This window comes from Adiantum capillus-veneris, chromosome 11 (genome assembly GCF_014529385.1).
Source record: "Adiantum capillus-veneris isolate H3 chromosome 11, ASM1452938v2, whole genome shotgun sequence".
NCBI classification, from domain to species: Eukaryota; Viridiplantae; Streptophyta; class Polypodiopsida; order Polypodiales; family Pteridaceae; genus Adiantum; species Adiantum capillus-veneris.
Genome location: NC_140941.1, coordinates 135,304,707 through 135,328,640, shown reverse-complemented (window position 1 = coordinate 135,328,640; position 23,934 = coordinate 135,304,707).

The following is a 23,934-nucleotide window of genomic DNA, read 5'->3' as shown; positions in this document are numbered from 1 at the left end:
AATTCCAATCACATAGCCATGTTCAACAGGTCAAGGACCACCAGCATGCCGAGTTTCACCAAAAACTGATGAAAATAGAGTAGGATGTCTAAATGATAAGTTTTAGCCAGAAAGCCACTGTGAGCACATGCAGGGTTTCCCAAGTTCCTTTTAAGTTTTATTTTCAATTTTCAAGTCATTTGGATAGTTAGAACTCAGTTTCTCAGCTAATATGGGAAAAACGCTAACTTCGGACTACTGAGTGCAACAGGATCGATGGCAGCCGCAAAATCACCGGCAAAGAAGAAGAGGATGACAATAAAAGACTATTTAGAAGAAGTGGAGCCATTTGTCATCCCAGAAGGAACCCTAAAGCCAACCAGCACATGGATACAGGATGATTTTCTAGAGTCCAATGATTTGAAGATCTACCAAGGTGTGTTCAAAGATCCTGAAGGAAATGCAATAGAGAGCTACCCATGATACAACGGGAGCTCAATGAATTTGCTAGAAGCAAGATGGGAGAGTACTTAGAGAAGTTGGACCTTCATAACTACTTTAAAGATTTTCCAGCAGGGATTGACATAAAACGAGTGTGGGAACGTGTAACCACTATCAAAGAAGATGGAGTGGCCAGAGTCACTGATCTACAGGGCAAGCCAGATATCATGAGTATCATCACAGAAAGGGTGGTGGTAGCCGCACTAGACATATCCAACAAGGGAGATAGTGTGACAAAGCGTCGAGATGAAGTCAAGGTGTACTCCAAAAAGAAGAACAATTACACTTTTGAAGATATTGCAAACCCTAAAGTGGCTATCATGAGCCAACTCTACAACCAGTACTTCCACATGTGTACAAAGCGGCCACAGAAGTACGAAATGCCGCCTGGAGCCATTGCTACCACCTTCACCTGGGCAATGCAGAAGAGCAAGCCAAAGGTGATGAATTATGCTACCTACATCCATGACAACCTGGTGAAGATGGGCAACAAAAATCCCACTTACATTGTACCTGGTGAGCTGATAAAGAAAGTGGTTTATGGAGCACTGCATGCTAAGAGAAACTGGCCTGAACCTCCATCACACAATGACTGGCTAAAGCTCAAAGAAGATAAAGAAGAAGAACCTCCAAGGGCACCCAGACTTACCACACGTTTAAAGCGTCGATTAGAAACCATGCTAGAAGAGCCACCATAGCCGAAGAAGGGAAATAAAGAAAGTTTACAAGTGCCGATCAAAGAGACCAAGTCACAAAAAGCGGCGCGGCTAGAGCGACTAATGGAAAGCTTCAGAGCCGAAAAAGCACTAAAAGGAGATTTAGAGAGCTGTGGAATCCCTCACTAGAGGCCATGTCGGGATTGTCTCGAAGGGTGCACAGAGATCGGTTTGAAGACTACATCAAAAATTTTGAGATTTTATATGCTACGATAGAGAATATACCTAACATCCCATTTACAGAAGAAGAAGTGGATGAAGTACGATGGCAACTACTAGAAGAACAGGAAGGCCAAGAAAGAGAGCAAAAGACCAAGGCGGACCGGGACTTCAAGAAGAAGCCACCATCTCCACCGTCGAGCCTGGAATCCAGCCTACCTCCTCTTAGCCCTCCACAAACCCAACAAAAGGAGGAGCTGGACACATCTGATGATCAATAAGACTCCAAGGAGGAGAAGACCAAAGGGCCGGAAGAGTAGAAAGCAGAAGCTAAGCCCAAAGATGAGCAACCACAGCCAGAGGAAATAAATTTTAGCACATTTCTTGATCTACTAGCTGCAGGGTACTCTCGAGAAGAGGTAGCTACAATAGCCTTTGAGTTGACAAGCACAAGGCCCATGGAACAAATGCAGAGCATGCGGTTAGTGGAACTGAAAGAGATGGCCATTGATATAGTGGACCTACAACCACCTACCAATGACTGGGATGTGGTGTTGCACAAGCTAACCGGGCTCAGAGCAAAATCATTGGCCACGGAGAGTAAGATTGCTAATCTCAAAACCACTGAAGTTTAGATCAAGGCTCAAGTAGACACACTACAAAAACAAAGCCAAGACCATATAGAGAAACAAACAGAGCTGCAAGCCAAAATTGGCCACGACATTACAAAGATTCTAGGAGATGGAGCGAGAAAATCACGCAGCAGATCAAAGACTTCAAAGAGCTGAAGAAGAATACAGGAAAATGAGCAAGTCATTGACAGATGCAGAGAGGGAAAGGGACAACCTAACCCTACAACTTGTTGAAGAATCCAAGGAGGTGAAAGCCCTGAGGAATGCCAAAGAGAAGGCAGAGATAGAGCATGAAGCCAGCTAGGATGAGGTCATTGAGCTAAAAGACCAGATGAAAGTAAAAGATCAAACCATCCAATGGCTATGAGCATCTCTGGCCAGAGTGAGATGTGCTAGCTTGAATCACACCACTTCAAAGAATGAGCTTTATGAAGAACAAATGAAAGAGCTCCAAAAGGAGTTGACATTAGAGAAAAGACAAAGGCTGATGTTGGCCGAAGGGTCATTGGTGATGCAATACCGCCTAGAAGACGAAAATCAGGCCACGGAGAATGAGCTAGAAGCCATCAAGAGAAAGCTCAAGGAGGCAGAAAAGATAAATGCAGATCTAAACGACCTCCTAGTAAACATGGGAGAGCAAGCGGAAGAAGAAAAGAAGACACTTCAAAGATAGATAGAAGAGTTGAGAGGCCAGCAGCAGACGGAAGAGCAGTAGTTTAGCACCGAGCCAGTAGCCATGGAAGGAATCAACATAGAGAATGTGGCAGATCCAGTGGACACCACCATGCAAGAGGAAACCCTAGCCACTAGATATGACACAAGAAGAAGAAGAGAAGCTGCGAAAGGCCATAGAAGCGGCAGTCAGAGACACAGCCAAAGAAGCCTTGGAATGGGAGCAGAGGGTGTTTAAGTCGATGACTATTCAGAATATAGATGCCAGAAACCTTCGGCGTGAATGGCTACAACCATATCTCCCATATCCTCTGCTAAAATATGAAGCTGCCATAATAAAAAAAACGAACAAAAGAGGAGCCAAGAGTGCCATTGTACAAAGAAGACATCTCCAAACCTGAAGGGTTCAAGATGATAGTAGACTCTCAGTCCAGGTGGAGAAAGGCATGGCTGACAAATTATGCTCAATATCTAATTCATCTGGTAGAGGCACCTAAAGTGATCAGAGATGACCTCAGTTTTTGCCCTCTACCAAGGATGAGGACATGGAAAGCCCACGAGTTGCTGTAGAGAAGCTAACCCACTTGGCTAAATTACCCGAAGCTACCAGGCTCGAAGGCAAGCGAGAGAATAAGTGAGCAATACATGGTGAAAACCCTAACGGGCGCCATCAAATTGTTCACTAGCTCGCTTGGCCTATCTTGCATCATGATGAGAAAGACATGTAAAACACTTTTGGCAGTCTTCGAGACCTTCAAGCCAGGCCAGGCGACAGACAGTATCTTCTTCTTTCAAGATACATATAGATGTGCATACGATCTGTCTGGTCAGCCTTCTCACGAGGTGATACATGCATTGTATCAAAGGATTATTTTTTTGCCATCTTATCATCTCCAGGCCTTTGAAGAAGCCTTCCACACCGGCTTCTTCACAATCAGCACATACATATTCCGCCCGATGCTACTAGCTGAACATGAGCGATATGAGTCACTTCTCAAGATGAGAGAAAGCCTACATTGAAGAAGCAGCTCAACAGCCATGTCGGGGACAACATGAACAAGGAGGGGGGGAGTGTTAGAAGCTAGACACACCCTATGGAAAATGACTGCTCGGTGGAATATTATTTTTTATAATTATTCATTTATTGAGAAAAACTGACATTTCACCTTTGTAAATATTGGGGCTTACAAAAGTTTCCAGATTGTATCCCATTTTTGACATTTAGATTGAGTAGATGGTCAAATTGGAACATTAGGGTTTGATATTCTAAGGTATTTATACCACTTTTTGACCTTAATGAAAAACCTTTGTCATTAAAAAAAAAAAGTATTGTTTGTGAGTGAGCGTACTGTGTACGAGAGAGAGTGAGAGCTTCATCTTGACGCTACGCGCGCATCGGTGGTCGGAATCGAGTGCGGAGAAGTGCAGTGTGTTGCCCCCGACGAGAGCTATGCACCGATACCTACATTGCGGGCGTACGGTCTGGTTTTGCGAACTCAACCTACGAGCTTCATCTGGTGATTGTGTGAGCATACGTTGTCCATTTTTGCATTGCAGCATATCCACGCATTCGCATCGAGTAGAGCTACACATTAGGCACTTTAGTTTTCGAAAACGACGACGTGCAGATTTCGGCCAGACATCCTACGTGATTTTGCACCAGGTGTTTAGGGTTGGGATTTTGGTTCATAGACCTTAGGGAGAGCGACCTATTGGTGATAGTAGGGTCTCCTTCAAGTTCTGTGGCGTTTCAAGAACGTTTGATGGGTATTTGACTCGTAGAAGAGAAAAATTTGTGCCAACTTGCAGAACTAATCCAAGAGGCCAAAATGAAAGGACATCCAATTTTAGCATCAGGTTTTAAGGGAATTGCATGTTGATAGATGGCAGGATAAACCCCCGTCAAGTCCTTATAAGACCAATCAAACACATCCTCATACTCTTTGAGTGTTTGAATCAACAACTCTTGCTTGTCTCGTGATAGATCCATAGCAATGTATAGGTAGGTTTAGGCTCTTCTCTTGGTTCTGATCGATCTATTTTTTTAGCATCCTCAGGTCTATCATAAGACTTTTTTAGTTCAGCCTTCTCTCTCATTGGCTATTCAATTATGATTTTGCGGATTTGAATAGTGTACTTCTTCTAATGTGAGGGTACATTTATTCCATCTTTCCATGTTTCTTTTCCCATTTTCGTTGTCAATTTCTATTTTTGTTGTTCAAACCTCTTTCAATGTTTGTTTCAATTCATTGTATTTCTTCTTCTGCTCAATCTTGGCCCACTTAGGTTCACTAACAGCATTACTAGTCTTTGAGGCATCTCTAGGAGGTTTCACTGATGAACTTTTTTGTTGGTTTTGGATTATTTGGCTGATAAATATTGTTTCCTTTCCAATGACCTTATCTATTATGGAGTCAGATCCCACTAGTCTAAGATAAGACTGCTTCCCACCAACATATGGCAATGGATTGTTTCTCATCCCTCTAGTGGCTAGTTTGTTCCTCTAGTACAATAAGGCTCACAAAGTACAATGTCCGAGGGTCCTCATCTCATCAATGCTCCCCAGCTAATCTGCCTGAGATTGAAGCCTTGGTAGTTTATTCAAAGTCCTTGGGCCTTCCAAAAAACAATTCGGTGTACATGACAAGCTTCAAGTTTAAAAGAATCTGGGTCCCAAAAGCTGGCAATTGCAAATCACAAAATTTCTATACAGGTGCCATGTCGACAAAAAGAATCACGGAAATTAGTATGGAAACCACGTTAGAAATGCAAATTGTGTGGGTTTGTACAACCACCATGTCATTCAACCCTTTATGCACATCTTTTATGGCCTTATTCCCTTTAAGCCCCATTAGAGTGGAACCATAAGCTGGTAAAATTGAATGTCCTTTCATTTTGGCCTCTTGAATTGGTTCTACAAGTTGTCACAATTTCTTCTACATCTCAAAGCACTATATTTGAGAAAAGAAGTGACTCATAGCAACTTTGATTCTTATGTAAATATTTTGTTATTGAATAGGACATTGAACTATTGTAATAACTTTAGAGCAATCTTGGATGCCTGACAAGGCAAAAAATTTAACTATAGCCCCACCATCCTTGAAGGGATTTGGACCCAAATCTACCACCAATGGTGCTAAGTAATGACAATAATGATGATGGTGCCCATCTAATGATAGGTGGGTGCAGTCGGTGGTGGTGGGACATAGGGTGGAGGTGTAGTGGGTAGCGATAGTGGTACTTTGAAAGCCACACACAGTTCAATATCTATTTTGCCAAATTTTTGACTTAAGATGCTTGATTGATAGTATTGGAAGGTTCTAAAGTAAAATCAAGGTCGTTTTCATGTTCTAGTAGGTTAGATGGATGTTTGGTTCAATTTTGGAAAATCTGTTATTTTTAGTTTTTTCATGCTTTTAAGTGCTTTTTGCAAAAGGTCGGATTCTTAATCTACGTGTTCCAAGGAAGGTATGGTTCAATTTTGTAAAAATATGTTTTTTTAGTGCTTTTCACTCTATTTTTAGCTTTTCATGAATTTTAGTTCTTTTTAGTGAGAAGCGAGTCCGCTTTCTTATTCCAGCGGGACAAGGGGAATCGTGGTTCAATTTTAGAAATTTTTATTTTTTTTGCTTTTTATGCTATTTTTAGCTTTTTGTTCTTTTCAAAAATTTTGAAAAGCAATGTGATTTTTATGATGACCTAAACATAAAAATATTAATTTTAGTCTCCGTCGAATTTAAAAATGATCACCTAGAGCAAAAACGGGACCAGACGGGATTTTTACGGGAAATTTTATTATAGAAAGCAATATTGTAAATACGTCAGGATAGTATGGAAAAGTCATAATTATGTCGAGATATTATGGTGCGGCATAGTTTAGCTACGGTTTCCATTAGCTGGCCAGATACTGCTCAGATGGCCAATTTTGCTGTAAAAATTGAATGGTAAGTGGGGGAGTTGACCACCAAAATCTATGCCATGTTTTTAGAAAAGACTGGAGTCTTTTCCCAAAAGCTAGAGACTATTCTAGGCAAAAAATCTAGCGCTACCTGTAGCTTGGACACCACTCTGAGTAGCTGTGAAGAACGTATAAATTGGCATAGAGTGCTCAGTTTTCAGGCCGTCTGTTGCGTCTACTGCCGCAAGGCTATACGTATCTATTATACGGAGTGGTGCAAGCTCTTTATAACCATCTCCATAATCTCTTCTCTAGAGAAGAAGAATAAGAAGAAGAAAAACACTCTCTCTCTACTTGATTATTATCTTCTCTCTCATTTCACGGTGTAGGCGCTCTCCGGAAGCTTTCGTTGCAGATACCTCTACGTATCTCTCATCACCGCTCTCTTGCAAAAAAGCAAGAAGCCTTTCGACATCCCCTAATCGATTCTAAACCACGGTGAGAAGCTTTAAACTCCATAGCCATCATCTCTCTCTCTCTCTCTCTCTCTCTCTCTCTCTCTCTCTCTCTCTCTCGTTTTTCTGAGTAGTCACCCTCTTGATGATTATTTTTTTCGTATATGAGTGCATGTATGGATCAATCAAGTACCTACGAAGTTTTCCCATGATTATTTGATCATGTTTAGCATGTTGAATTATGCACATGATGCGTTTATGGTCGTGTGCATGCATAAAAAGCGCTTTTGGTTTCACATCATAAAAGCGGTAGGAACACTGTTTTGGTCATAAATCACAAACCGCTATGAATCAGCCTGAACCCTTTACATTAGAGATAAAACACGTCATTTAGAACATTTTCATTCTTAGGTGTCATGTGAAAAACACGCACGAGCTAAGAGATATGGTCAAAAAACAGCTTGCTGCCCACTGCACAACCAAAATTTTGGACTCCAGGCTCCTTGGAGAACTACTATATAGATTCACCGGATGGGAAAACCCACTTAACCAATTGAAAAGCTTGATGAAACTTGTTGACAGATGAATTTAGGTCTCCGTTATCACTTCGGGAATGCGAGTTATTAATCTCTCTATAACTGTTTTACCTACACGCGTAGGGGTGCTACAAGGGGGGGTACCATATGACGTCGTGAGTTAACCGAGCTGTTCTTATATATTTTATGGTTTGTTTTGGTGATTTGATTTCAACTATTAGATGGCCATAAACTTATGTGGGAGTATATGGTTAAACATCTCGAACCGCATAGGCAGATATGAATAAAGTGGCTTTCTTTTGGGGTTACCGTTTGTTGTGTGAGTACCATATGGGTGAAGTGATGTGATAGAGTGATAATATATATTATGGATCTGAGCTTGATGGATTGGTTTGAGGTCAAATACTTTCAATTTGAAGTTTTTCATGCTCCCAAAAATGCCAAAAAGTCGTTTTTTGCATATATGTGAAGTTATGGTTTATGGTTGACCTAAAGGTCGGAGCTGTTTTTCATCATGTTTATGGTGATGGAATATTATCATATGATGTATGGGAACTCATGGGTTCATGTGGATGCCTCATATGCATGCATGTTTGTGATTGTTTTTCACCTTTCTAGGTCAAAACTAGCTCTATGTGCTAGGGAGGTGAAGTGCAGATGTGATGCATCAACTTTGCATGGTTGGATGTGGTCAATATTGGATTTATATGTAATGATTAGTTTCTGGTCGGAATCGTTTTATGCATGAAAGAATCACGTCTTAAGGGTCACATGTGTGTAGACTCCGATTGATTGTAGGGGATGTGTCAAACTCCAAGTGTGGGAGTTGGTTCAATGTGATTATGATTCATGGTCAAGGGCTGAGATTCCCTTATGGATTATGGGTGATATTCTATGGTGTAAGCCGGTGTGGCTCATGGTTTTTTTTTTGGATATGGTTATGTTACCGAAATGGTGCCGAAATTTTTGCATCCATGTTATGTTCTAAAGTGGTTATGCAGGATTGGTCGTGCCTCACCCAAGTTGGGTGGAGTGTTTGCCGGTGTGATGTGATTGGATTATGGTTTATGATTTTGGGACTGGATAATGAAGTGATTTGGATGGTTTATGGCAGACGTGTAAGGGTAGAGACCCTGTAAATTCTAACTGCTTGGAAACGATTGTTTGTGCATATGGGAAGTGCTATTGTGATTGGAGTCATGTGGTATGTTTCTAATGGTAGCGTCGTTATAAGGCTAGGATCACCTACATTGCTTAGCCTTAGACTAAAGGGTCGTTGACCTGGGGATTTTCTAGATCAGAGGTACTACCTAGGTCTTCTTTTTTGCTAGGCTCATCTATACGGTTAGTGCGTCGGGGGTTGAATGACCTACACTGCTAATGTGTCGGGTATTTTACCTTGGCTTTGCCTAAACACATGGTGCTAGGCATCAAAGAGGCACGAAACCTAAACTGGTATGGTTGTTGTTGATACCCTACCACCTATTGGTACTTGGGATCCTTTCAGAGCTTGGGTTCATGGAGGGAGGCGAAGCGGCCTCAGCCTATGTCTGGCTCAAGTAGGTTGGAGGTGTTCTATCTCGCTCGCTGCGAAGTGAAGTTTTCGCTGTCCATAGTAGAGCGGAAGTGGATGGGTGGACTGGTCGATCCCTACATAGGGTTCGGTGCTCTGCTAGTTGTTTTGTCATAAACTCTTTTTTTGATGTTATGGTATACCCAGAGTTTGTCATTGCATTAATACATGGTTTCTTGTTCCATTTAGATGGGCATTTAAATATTCTCTGTTGTCATCTTCTCATGACTCTCTGCACTCTATTTCACCCTCCACTATATTCTCTCTCTCTCTCTCTCTCTCTCTCTCTCTCTCTCTCTCTCTCTCTCTCTCTCTCTCTCTCTCTCTCTCTCTCTCTCTCTCTCTCTCTCTCTCTCTCTCTCTCTCTCTCCGCAACACGGTGTACATATATTCACCCTCCACAATGTTATATTTTTCTTGAGTATGCTTTCATTCATAACACCCATTCAAGGGTATCACTAGTCGGTAGGTACCTTTGGATGCAGTCCGGCTCATGGCCTAAACTCCATGCTTGGTCGGGCACTGATAACTCCTCCCCTATGCAAATGCTTATGCAACTCTGATGTATATTGAAAATTGTATAAAAGTGTAAATTGTATATTTTGTGCATAGACCCTCGGGGAGAAGTATCTCTCAATAATTTTGAAAATTCCAAGAAGGAAAAGAAATGAGTAAGATTTGAGGATGCTTCTAGTTTTTCCTCATCTTCTGATAGCTCTGACAATTCTTTCACCTCTGAGTCTAGCAAAGAAGAGGATAAAGATCTAGAGACACAGTAGAGGTAAGAAGAATGCAAAGAGGAGTCGATCACATAGAAGATCTCAAAAGTATTTTGACACCTCACATGAGGATGCCTCTTCCTCAAACAGCTCAAAGTCTGATGAGAAAATGTTTGCAAAGAGGAAACAATTATACCGAGACAACCAGTATTATTTTCTTGACGATAGAAACACAAAGACTGGGTAGGAAATAAAGTTTGACACTTTTTCTCGCTTCACAGAGACCTACCTTTTATTCAACTGTTTGACATTTTGCATACTCTAGAGGATGCTAGTTAGAGCACTCCAAAGTTTGGAGGGCATCATCCTACCTCAAGGGGAATGCAAAGACTTGGTGGTCTAGCCTGCTTCTATGAAGGGAGGCACCAACAAAGTAGCTTCAATTCAAAAGAGTGTTTACTTCCTCATGGCTCACTCAAGAATACAAACGTGATGTGATTACCGTTTGGAATCATTTGAGGATGATCGAGGAAGACACCTTGGATACTGTCAGAGATTTTGGAACACTTTCTTACCAGCCTCTTCTTTCAAGGAAATTACATTCAAGCAATTGATAGAGTGATTTTGTTGTGGTCTACCTAAAGAGATACAAAATTATTGTCTATTGTAGAATTCCTAGTCCATGCAATAATTTATGGGACATGCAAAGCAAGGGTTTGCAATGCATGGGGGCACTCTTGTATACCCCACAGAGAGATTAGTCACAGTTTGGACCGGACAAGATACAAATGACAATAAAAAAAGGAAGGGAAAGAGGCAAAAGAAGAGACCTTAAGGCCCTCAACCGTCGACAAAGCAACGAGCCGAATACTTGAAGGAGGGTAGATGTTATGGTTGTGGTGAACATGGGCATGTTTTACCTAGGTGCCCTAACAAGGTTCCAAAAAAACTAAGAGTTCTAGAGTAGCAGAGGAGCAAGCAAAGAAGGGAGAGACAAAAGCTAGACTAGTATCAGATTTTGTGGGGACCCCAACCGTGAGCAAATGGATGAAAGTATGGACCTCTATAGAAAGTGGGGCAAGGTGTGAGATCAAAAATCCCTTATCTTCTTTGGAAGAGGAGCCAGATCCAACTTCATTTTGATCGACTTGGCGATTCAACTTGGAATTATGCCAGAAGAAATGGGACCACCGATGGAGGCAGTTCTAGCAGCACCGAGGCGGGATGTTGCCATTACACCTATCATAAGAGAAATATGGTTGCATTGTCAGGGGTATTTGGGCATGAGGACTTCTATAGCATGCCTTTGTAGGAATGTGATGTCCTTTTAGGAGTCCTTTGGTTCCACAAGAACAATGTGGTGGTTGACTACAAGGTGAGAAAAGAAACTTTGAAGAATGAAAAGGGTAGAGAGATAGTACTTGATGTAAAATTGAAGGGCGACTCATTCCCACTTGTATTGTCTTTGGCCATTTCCAAATCAATGAAATTCAATCTGCTTGTTTACTCAGTCTTCATAAATAAGATAGATGACAAGAAAATGTCAAATTTGTCCAACCTTAAGAAGGAGCAACATTAATTTTTGCAAGCTCAGACTAACTGCTTCTTAGGCCACCTTATAGAGTAACTAGATCCCAAAATGAAGAGATTATGAACCAAGTGAAAAGAATTGTTGGAGGAAGGATTGATGCAACCCAGTACCTCACCATTTTTTTGTCCCTTGCTTTTAGTTCTAAAGAAATATGGATCTTGGAGAATGTGCATTGACTATAGGTCTCTCAATATAATCACCATCAAGACTAGATTTCCAATACCCACGATCAATGATATACTAGACAGTTACATGGTTCTACTTGTTTCAGTAGAATTGGCCTAAAATGTTTCTATCACAATAAGATTAGGACTGCTCCTAGAGATGTATACAAGACTACATTCAGCACATCTTTGGATTGTACGAGTATTTGATGATGCCTTTTGGTCTTACAAATGCTCCTACAATGTTCAAAAGGATGATGGATATGATTTTTTAAGAGTATAGATCATTTGTAGGAACCTTTTTTCATTACATCATTGTATTCTGCAAGAATGAGGTAGAGCATTGACAACACCTACTACAAGTATTAAGGCAACATCAGTTGGTAGTGAATGGAAAGAAGAGTGAGTTTTTCTTACCGGATATTCACTTTTTGGGTCAAATCATCTTTGCGGAGGGTGTCAAAATGGATCCATCCAAGGTTGAGACCGTTAGAGATTGGGAAAATTTGAAGAATGTTCATGAGGTTCGTAGTTTTTTGGGCTTGTGTTCTTACTATAGGAGGTCCATTCAAAAGTTTCCAAAGATTAATTCTCCTCTACATGCTTTGACACAAAAAGGGCCTCCTTTTACTTTGGGACCATTTGAGATTGCAACCTTCAAGACGCTCAAGGAGAAGTTGATGACTAGTCCAGTATTGGTTTTGCTAGACTTGCAAAACCCATTTGAGGTATATTTTGATGCTTGTGGATGCATTTTGGGAGCATTCTTGATGGATGAAGGCCATGTTGTAGCCTATGAGAGCAGAATATTTTGTAGACTAGAACGGGTTGCACAAATCTATGAGAACGAGCTATTGGAAATTATACATGCTCTTACTTAATGGTGACACATTCTACTCGGAACCGACTTTACAGTGTCCCCACCACTCATCAGAGTTTATTATTTTCTAGTCTCAAAAACAGCTTTTTGACAAGAAAACAGGGCGAGCAAACATTTTGTCACAATTTCACTTTCAGATTGTTCACATTAAGGGATAAAAGAATGTGGTGGCGAATGCATTGTACTCTTGTAAGCCATTGGTTTTGGATTTTTGGCAATTCATTATCACAACTCTGAGGTTATGGTAGATCCATATGCCACAGATCCAAATTCTACAGCCATCTTTGACCGGTTGCACAGTGGGGAAGTAGTTACGTGTTGTTCACTCAAGAAAGGCTATTTGATGTGGAAGAATTTTTTGTGTGTTACACAAGCACTGGGGAGTAAGATTTTGATAGAGTGCCACTGACCACCTTTATCGGGCCACCACGGCATAGAGACCACCTTGAAGGTGTGGAACAATTTTTTTATTGGCCGAGGCTCAAAAAGGATGTGGATGAGTTTGTTTGCAATTGTTTGATATGCCAAAAGGTCAAGTTTGAGAGGCATAAGGCACTAGGTCTTTTGCAACCTTTACCTATAGCCGACCTTGGGAAAGTATAGCGATGGATTTTATTTTTGATCTTCCCAAGACTCAAGTGGGCACGATGGCATATGGACATCCATTGACAGATTTAGCAACCAGGCTCACTTTAGTCTAGTTAAGATGACGATTAAGATAGATCATTTGCCTAAACTACCCGTCTCACAGATATTTCGACTTCATGACATGCCTTAGTCTATAGTTTTAGATAAAGATCCTCATTTTACTAGCTTGGTTTGGAGGGCAATCTGGAAGAATATTGGTACTCGATTACAATTCTCGTCCTCTTTTTACCCACAGACTGATGGGCAATTGGAGATTGCAAATTTAGTGTTTGTGGACTTGTTGAAATATTTACATCTGTAATCAAAAAGCTCAATGGGAGAAGTTTTTTCCCTTGGTGGAGTTTGCCTACAACAACACAATACATACGTCTACAGGGAAGGCGTCATTTGAGATCATTGAGGGTTCTAAGAAGGTTCCATCTATTCTAAGCACCAAGGATAATATTTTTGAAGCAAATCAGTATGTTCAAGATCTAGAGACTTCTTTTGTAAAGGTTTACAAGTCTCTCAAGACGTCTCAAGCAACACATAAGAAGGCAGTAGACAAGCCTCGACGAGACTCTATAGTTGAATAAAGATGACTAGGAGCTTTTGTGCTTTGAGAAGGCACGCCTATGGAAACGAAAATCTAAGGAGCAACTTTTTCCAAATTGACTATGAGATACTATGGCCCTTTTGAAATTCAACAAAAGGTAAATGATGTATCCTTCAGGCTGAAGTTACCAGATACTTGGAAGATTCACAATGCATTTCATGTGAGTCTGTTGAAATTTTTCAAAGGTGAGTGGCAGGAGCTTGTGGAGAAACTTGAAGTGGAAGAAATAGAGGAGATTATCATTCCAAAATAGATACTGGCTTGCAAGGAAAGTAAAAAGAAAGGTAAGTTTATAGGTCGGTATTTAGTCAAGTTCAAGAACTATCCAGCATTGGATGCAAAATATATGGAGGACGAGGACCTAGAAGATACTCCTTAGACTTTTGGTCTAGCTTTGACTATTCCAAGATATTGATGATAAGTGGGTTGAATGTGGTGCGGTGCAGGATTCACAGAGAAGAGTTACTCCACTCTTGAGAATTTTGGTCTAGATTTGACTATTCCAAGAGTTATCGATGATAAGTGGGTTGAATGTGGTGCAGTGCAGGTTGCACAAGAGAGGAGTTACTCCACTCCTTTGTCATAGATTACCCAGATGGTTTAAAGTCACTTATTTCTCTTCAGATTTTAGGGGTACTGATGGACTAACAATAATTTGTTCTATAACTTTAAGAATAAAGTACTTTGTAATGGGAATTCCTTAAATGATCTTTATATATGTGCTTTGGAATGTGTGTGATTGAAAGACAAAATGATTACAACATTTCCATCTATTGTTAAATATGTTACGATGATCATGATACTCATCAAAGATCTTGGCGGGGACAGTAATGTGAATGTCATGTGAATGTTTAGTGATTGTCATCTTTGTGCAAGTAATGGATATGTGTTGTCTAGTGCATTGGGACTTAGAGTCAGTGTCTATTGAACTGTCAGGTGAAACCAAAGGGTTTAAGGATTTACCTTGGATCTAGTACTCCACACAAACACAAGGGACACTTTACTTCACTTGAAAGAATTGAATTGAACTAAATGAAAGAGAGAGACACGAGAGAGAGAGAGAGAGAGAGAGAGAGAGAGAGAGAGAGAGAGAGAGAGAGAGAGAGAGAGAGAGAGAGAGAGAAGATACTACATTGAATGCCAAGTTCCAAACCCTCAAGGGCCCCCTTGCTTTGTTTCCTAATTTTCTTTATTCTTGCACAATGTTGATACAATGACTAAATGATGAGATGATGTTGCTAATAGGTACTGATGCTATTAATGTTGGGTACTACTAAGATACTAAAGGGTACTGAAAGTACTGAGGTACTGCGAGATATTGAGAGGTGATGAGGTACTTATGGGTTCTGTGTCGCAAATGATAACGACGACGATGAGGGACTGATGGGTATTGATGGGTTCTATGTCAATGGCAATGATGACGATGATGAGGTACTAATGGGTTCTATGTCGACAACAAGGTACTAATGGGTTTTGTGTCGATATAATGATGACCACAAAAACAAGGTATTGATGTGTTCTATGTTGACAACTACGATGACGATGATGAGGCACTGATGGGTTCTATGTCAACGACAATGACAAGGTACCGATGGGTTCTATGTCGATGACGATGACAAGATACTGATGGTTTTTTAGAGTCCTTATGTTGAGCTAGGCAAGAGCCAAGCCAAAACACAAGGGGTGCTAGATGATGGGGTATTGTGTCGATGACGATGACGACGACGACGACGATGATGATGTTGAAGCTTTATGGGCTGAAATCTGAAAATGCTCTTGATGCTCGTGGTTGAAACCTAAAATCATTGGGAATGCTGATGGGAATTTGCTAATGCAAAAAGACTACAAGATAAAATGCACTTTAAGAGGTGGTTCACACACAGTAAATGTCAAAGTGCTAAAATGCAGTGTTGTGCAAGAGAGGGTATGCAACTATGACCGGCTTGGACATGCAAGTCCGCTAGAGGCTCACAAAGGTGCCAAGCTAGGTCCTATGCTAAAACTCATGCTAGAGTGTAGCACAAGTATTTCCATGTAGCGAAAGTGAAGTGCACACGTGACATCGAGAGGCCAAAAATGAGAGAACACCCAATTTTATAAATTTACCAACTTATGGGGTCCTATCCAATTGGGCCCAAAGGGATAAAGGCTAAAAGATGCATAAAAAGGTTGATGATGTGGCATCTATATGAGCCCTTGCAAATTGCATTGCTGACATGGCTATCGTACAAATTTTTGTGATTTTACGTTGCTGACGTGCACCTGTACATATTTTTTGCAAATCGCATTGGCTACCTAGCGCTAGTTTTTTAGAACCCAGATGCTTTTAGACTTGAATTTTTTCATGTACATTGCTTTTGGAAGTCCTTGGTCTATAATAAAGTGTCAAGGCCTCAGTCTCAGGTAGATAAGCTTGAGAGCACTACTGAGATGAGGATCCTTGGACATTGTACTTTGTGAAGCATTTATTAATTGGGTTACCAAGTGGGGCGCCAGTCTTTGCGGCCAATCTCTCTAGGCGCAAAACTTTGTCATGCAGTCTCTCTCTCTCTCTCTCTCTCACACACACACACATTCCTGTTCAGTTCTTTTAGTTTTCTCACGTGTCTTATAGTACATTCCCAACTTGGAGTGTCCAAGTCTAGTACAATTTTACTTACCATTCTGCTGATTCTGTTGGCTTTGTGGGGTACTAGACTTGTTCTCCTTAGGCTTACCATTGTTGTGCTTCATTTCTTGCTTGAGAGTCATCTTGATGATGCCATTGTAGTTAGTGGCTTGTGAGAATTTCACATCATATTTGATGTAGTTGTCCAAACCAAAGAGGAAAGACTTCTTGTGATCCTCAGCTAACTTAGACAATTGAACACCTATCTACAAAATACGATTAGAAAAAGACATAACGGGAGTCCCATTTTTTGGAGGTCTCACCAATCTTCTTTCAATCAATCAAGGTACTACGATTACATAAAACAATAAAACAACCCTTGAGCTTGTCTTGGAACTCAGCCCAACTATAAGATAGGGGTACGCCATCCATGACATGTTCAAGGTGTGCACCATCTGTGCCTCTTGCAAGGCTTGATACCACTTAATGGCATCTCCCAAAAAATACATGACAGTTGTCAACACTTTATTGTTATTGTTCTTCTTGGTAGTTGCAAAGTAAGTAGTAAATTGATCCAAGATTAAATCATAGAAGCGTCCATCTTACCATCATACTCACTAAAAGTCAACTTCCCAATGACCCATTAGGAAATTTTGGAGGTAATTTGGAGGGCCTTATTGAAGAGAGAGAAAAGAAGGCACAACCATTTAGCAGCAATGTTACGTAACGTAGAAATACATGGAAAACAACACAAAAATGAAGAAAACATTTTAAAATATTGAGTTTTGTCCCATTTTTGTAAGGTAACTTCCTTGTTTCATAAAGTAGGGCCCACTGCTAGTAGCCGTCAAGTTCATGACACCTGACTCCAACTGATTGATAGCGAACTCTCTCCCTTCATTAAAAGATATCCACTACCTTTATGAAAGGCTTTCAAACCTCATTCTCCCTCCATTTTACCTATATCTTCGTCTTCTACCCGCCCAAGAAGTTCTAGAGGTTGCTCTACACTGTCTTCAACTAGCCTCACCATTAGTGTGCCAAGAAGACCGTGTAGTAGCATAAGCACTACCTCAATCTCAAACTCTCTCACTACAGATAATAGGTGGAAAGAGCAGAGGATAAGCAAAGGTTCTTGGGTTCTTATGCAGCCAAGAAGGAGAAAAAGCTCAAAAGAAACAAGCATATTTTGTTCTGCATGGAAAGAAAGAGTTTCGGATTTCAAAGTCAAGGTTGGTAAGAAGACTGTGAAAGAAGTCTTTGTTCAACATGTTTTCACTCACTCTGATGTGATTGCTAATGGCATCGATGTCTCCATGGTGCATAATCCACGGTGCAACTGTAAGTTAATTATTTATCACTCCTCTATAAATGTTATCTTACATTTCAAATGTGAATCTATTTTTTTCTTCTCTTATCACAGGTATATAATTAGGTTAAATAGGTTTGTATATATTTCTATTCTATTACATTCACAAATGTTTATCCTTTGTCATATGAGGAATGGGAGCCACTGGAGTGCATTATAGGTCTCATCTCTATGAACCATGCTCATATTCGAGTCTTGCAATATGCTGGCAAAAGTAGCAAAAGCCTGGCAGACGAGGGTATTTTTTTCTATGATCGTTTCTACCAACTCGATCAAAGGAATCAAAGAGGAGTGTTAGTGAAGGTTTCACTACCAACCAACTAGAACTCCGTGGATTGGCCCATGCCTGACACAACAATGAGTGATGCATTGAGGAGCAGGCTCTATAGGGATGTGCAGAGGTCTCTCTGAAACTCTGTACCCACTAAATTGGTGAAACTTGCAAATTTTTATCTTGTTGGTCTCTTTGTTGAGTTATTTCATACCTGCAAAGTACATGTTGCTAAAACTATGTTGCTCTGCAAATCATTTGATTCCCTCTTCTGTGACAAGCTTCTTGATAGAGGGTGGTATGTGAAAAGAAACAGATGGCATATGTTGCAAAATTGCTCTTGACACTTTCAGTGTCAAGTATATGCTTGTGACACAGACATTAATAATCTTTTTTTGGTACAAGCGTTCTCACATTGTTGAAGGTTGCTATGTGCCTATGGATCAAGAGGCAGCAAGTTTGGCAAACAATGCTCTCATAGACGTGGAAGTGGTGGACAAAGACCTAAATCTTATGACAGTAATTACAATAAGGCAGCAATGCAATCTTTTGCAACTTCGACATGACATAGTGGAGGAGACTGCCGACATTGACTCCGTAAACTTTTATTTCTTGCTGGGCGGACTAAGAGTAATGCAACGAAGGGAGAATAATTTTTTCTGTGGAGATCTTTTTGGCCGTATACAAACTGTGCCCATGTAATTGGCCCTGAATGGCTTCAATAAAATGTAACTTTTTTTGACTAGTTTAATCTTAATATCAAGTGTTTGCTCAAGGCTCTCACTCTCTCTCTCTCTCTCTCTCTCTCTCTCTCTCTCTCTCTCTCTCTCTCTCTCTCTCTCTCTCTCTCTCTCTGTGAGTATTCAAAACACATAGACAGGTGGACAGTATCAATTTAAGGTATAAAGAATGAATTACTAAGTACATTTGTAAGTACAAGTTTCGATGTGCTCAATGGGCTTAAGTACATTGCTTGCAAGTATGGGACCAAAATGTCCTCTAGGTAAAAATCGTGAAGATGCCCTTCAAATGGAGGTGGGGAAATAGTAGTGTCGGGTGGATTAAGTAAACCCTTATGTGGTGTGTCATCAATCAACAAAGTATTGAGAGAATCATAAAGTACATTGATATGTTCAAAGGGCTTGTAGAAAAGTGGTACATTAGCTTTAGTTGGGTGGAAATGTCTCGCAATGGTATTACAATTTCTTTGACTATACACAAAATAAAATCCGATCTCTGAATTTCAGCCAAATTGCAAACTATGGTAACAAGGGGATTCAGGTTTTGGGCCTGCATTGAAGACCAGATACCAACCCTAAATCGTGGAATCAAAAAATTCAAAAATTCCTTTGTGCATGGTCAAATTAATACTCTGACATTTCCCAAGCGGCAACTACGTAAATCAGAGAACTCTGTAGCAGCAACAATCCATTGCAATCCAAGATAATCAGTTTGTGCAATCATTGTGCGCATACATATAAGTAGTTTAAAAAAAAAAGCGTATATTATTTAAGTACAATGGATATTATCGGAACAACCATATCTACTTGAAGCAAGAGTCCATACTGGTCATTTCTAATGTTGACATTCTGTGTTGAGTGTCAATGTTTCCTTTTGTATTGCCACGGGTATCCACCTCTTGTGGTTGTGCAGTACATGACTATTGTGTTTCCTGGACAAATGGTTAACCTGTTCTGTTGTCTGTTCCTGGCCTTGATTTGAAATGTTGGCCTCCTCCTCTCCATGGTCAAGACACTTTGTATCTTCTCTCGGCTCTGAAGAGCTCTTCACATTTGCAATTACAAGAGATTGGACTCCCTGATTTTGATCATGATCCGCATCCTGTGACACAATAATAGGCACCCCTTATCCTCCTCTACTTGGGCTAGAACCTCTATTGAATTCCTTGTCTCTGAGGAGCATTTTACATCTGCATTTTCAGGGGCTTGGTCTATTTCACATTGATCAACCCCAACTTCAGATTCAGCCGCTCCAACTGCTTGGTCTCCTTAAATAAACCCATGTTTCTTTGAATATTCTTCATTCTTGGTCCCTTCAATATCTTCATTGGATTACCTGAAGTTTTCTTCTTACTAGCAGACCTTCCACATGCTTTCTTTGCAAGCCCTGGTCCTTTCCTTGCCTTCCTTGTTGTTGCCTTGGTTCTTGCTATTCCACTGGAAGAGAAAAATGCGAAGGATCTCTCTCTCTCTCTCTCTCTCTCTCTCTCTCTCTCTCTCTCTCTCTCTCTCTCTCTCTCTCTCTCTCTCTCTCTCTCTCTCTCTCTCTCTCTCTCTCTCTCTATGGATCACGGCGCGCGGGCTAAGGTTTGACATGGGCTAATAGCCTATTGCGCTTTGTGATCCACAAGTGGATGGAGGAAAGTTTGAAATCTAGTTCATGCCTTTTAGGCAACAAGCCCCAATTTTATTGATTATGAAATTGAGTGTAAAGTAGTAGTCTTGAGATGTAGAATACTATCTCTATCTCTCTCTCTCTCCCCCCTATCTCTCTCTCTCTCTCTCTCTCTCTCTCTCCCTCTCTCCTTATCTCTCTATCTCTCTCCCTCCTCTCTCTCTCTCTCTCTCTCTCTCTCTCTCTCTCTCTCTCTCTCTCTCTCTCTCTCTCTCTCTCCCATTTTTCTGTGGATCACGGCACGCGGGCTCATCTTTAAGCCAGGCTAGTAGCTTATTGTGCGTTGTGCTCCACAAGAGGATGGAGAAAATTTTGTAATCTATTTCATGCCTTTAATGCAACAAGCCTCAATAGTTTTGTAGGACACTTTCTGTGTGTGTGTGTGGATCATGGTGCGCGGACACAAAAACAAGCAAAGAGAACAGTACACCGCGGGCCGTGATCCATTTTGTGACATCCCTCTCTTTCTCTCTATCTTTCTTTCTCTCTCTCTCCATGTATCTTCGTCTTTCAAACCAAGCAAGGCTTCAAAATCACTACCTCTCACTCTCTCTCTTGATCTCTCTTTGTCTTTCTCTTTCAAACCCAACAGACAATCAGAAACTCTAGCTCTCTCTCTCTTCCCCTCTCTCTCTCTGTCTCTCTCTCTCTCTCTTTCTCTCTTCATCTTTAAAAACCACTATGTAAATACCTCTCTTGATGGAATTCAAATGGAATAAAACGTGTGTAGGAGCCTTGTGCCTTGGTTGCAGAGGATGTCCCGGCTGTAGGTCTCTCTCTCTCTCTCTCTCTATCTCTTGTAGAGGTCGTCTTTTTTGTTAGTTGTCTCTCTCTCCTTCTTGCAGAGGTTGTCTATGTCTCCTTTTTCTCTCTCTCTCTCTCTCTCTCTCTCTCTCTCTCTCTCTCCCTCTGTCTCTCTCTCTCTCTCTCATCATGAATTCAAGTGTGCATTTGTTACTATAAATGTACACGTATTTTTGGGTTGTTAAAAAGTACTCATTTGGTCGTACCGCCCATTAAATGCATGTCCTTGTAACATGTGTTCAATATATGCGGCTCGCTTTGTTAAAAACGCCAATAGTAATATCTATTATTGCATGAAAAGGGGAGAAAGAGAGAGAGAGAGAGAGAGAGAGAGAGAGAGAGAGAGAGAGAGAGAGAGAGAGAGAGAGGGAGAGGCTAGAGAGAGAGAGAGAGAGAGAGAGAGAGAGAGAGAGAGTGAGTGAGTGAGAGAGAGAGAGAGAGAGAGAGAGAGAGAATAAGTCAAGTTAATTACATACCTCAAGAGAGAGAGAGAGAGAGAGAGAGAGAGAGAGAGAGAGAGAGAGAGAGAGAGAGAGAGATAGAGGCTTGAGAGACAAAGAGAGAGAGTGAAGAAGAGACACCTAAGAATGCCTCTGCGTCCTTCAAGGTGCAGGAATCAGAAGCTTGAAGACCCAAAACTACATTCCCAGTCCTGAACCTCTACTCCAACAACAATGTCTAGTTCTTGCAAAGGTAAAGTCAAACTCTTTAGTTTGAATATGTCCTTAGTTTAGTTGTGTCTAGGGATTGTGCTTCAAAACGTAAAAGACCATTTTACCATTCAAAAACCATCATTGGATCTCGGCGCGCCAGTAACGTTATGGTGATTCGTTTACATACTCCGCATGCCGTGATCCTCTTCTGATATTTACAAAGGATTTTTTTGTAGAATAATATTGTAGGTATTTCAATGCACGAAAGCCTGTTAAGTGGATCATGGTGCGCCAGCAGAGTGTAAGGTCTCTGACCCGATCACAAGAGCACCCTTGTACCACGAAATGAACACAATGGAATAAGTTACTATTTTTAGCAGTTTTCCAGATTCTGCCAGTGCTATGATGTTTAGAATGTTATAAAGCTTCAAAATGTGAATTAAAATAATTTTTGTGAAAAATTTCCAAAAATAGTAAGTTTTTGGTCACCCGAACCGTCCAGTCTCAACCGTCTAGAAAAACTGCACCCGTACCCCAAATTTGAAAAAAATGCATTTTCGGACCCCGGGAGCTGCTAAATATGGCAGGTACTCGGGCCAGTACGCCTTAGTTAGATCTTCGTATGGCAATTTACGGCATCAAAATCCGATTCGTATGACCCGTTTTAGCCTAGAACCAAATTTCCTAAAAATTGTCCGGGGAGGTACCGGGGGCCCGGGACTGTGTGGGAACAGGTCCCAGGCCATTCCAGATCAGATTTAGCAGCTAGGGGGCGCCCTCTTGCTTTGTGGGAGTCTTGGGAAAGCTGCCAAGCCTGCAACTCAGTCTCAGAACCAGTTAACCAAGCCAACCTGACACTTGGTGGGCAGAGAACTGGACTTGCCATGCTTAACTGGAGAAGCTCCCACATGCATTTAGCAACCCAGATCGATTTTCAGCCTGTAGGAGCCTATTTAAAGACCTGCATACACACACACACACACACACTTATAATCACACACACACAGTGCATACACACACACCCACATACATTGGGGAGGTGCTGCCGAATCACACACCTATTGAAGAAGAAGCTAGGAGGGAGGTGCTGCCGAATTTTCATCTCAAGAAGCTCGATTAGATCAGAAAATCGAGAAGATTATCAGCTCTTAATCACGGTAACGACAGTTTAATTAATGCCATCTGAAAATCTCTTTCTCTACCATCAAAATTTCTCGTACATTATGCCTATTCCTAGCCGAAAATTTCTATGACTACTCTCTAAATTCTCCTTATACGTACTCTATTATGTAATCATCATTCCATAGCTGAATTATCAGCCATTCTTCACTCTCGATTAATGATTAGAGCATAATTATCAGAATCTTCTCTCTCTAGATAGCATAGTAATTAATCGGTAAGCTAGTATTTGTGCAGATTGAAGAGAATCACTATTGTAATCACACATTAACATTGTAGCTTAATTGAATTCATTTCTCTTATGCATTAAGACGTAATTAAGGAGAGAATTAATCCGTCAATAAGTCTCTAAGAATTGGTTTTTCCTCACACATGCATAGGGAAAATCTGTATCATCTAATTGCTAGGAAATAGTTTAATCATACTTAATCCAATTCTCTGGTAATTCCAATAGTGAAATCCTAATTACTCTTGATCATGTAAGCCGAGTAATTATCTTAGAGCTGGTTCCCATAGGATTATGTGCCATCCCTAATGATTGCTTTATGAAAGAAATCTAGACTCTCATATAGGAGGGCTTAATTGATGTCGCTAATCTACCCATTGGACTGTTATGATGCTTGTGAACCTTAGCTCTTTCTCCAAGCTAATCATTTAAAGTAGTGAGAAATGGCCCCGGTTAAGAGGACGCGCTTCGGTGTTGCCCATGATCACGAAGCAGGAACAAGCAATGTCAACGGGAAGGGGAAAGCTCCCATGGACGAGCAAATACCGGCCATCTCACGGGCTATTGACGAGGAAATGGAAGAGGTAGGTCCCAATTTCTATTCAAGTTGTTTAATTAACATTGCATACGATTAGTTAGGAATGAACATATCCCCGAACATGTTGGAGAAATCCGACAGAAACCTCGGCAT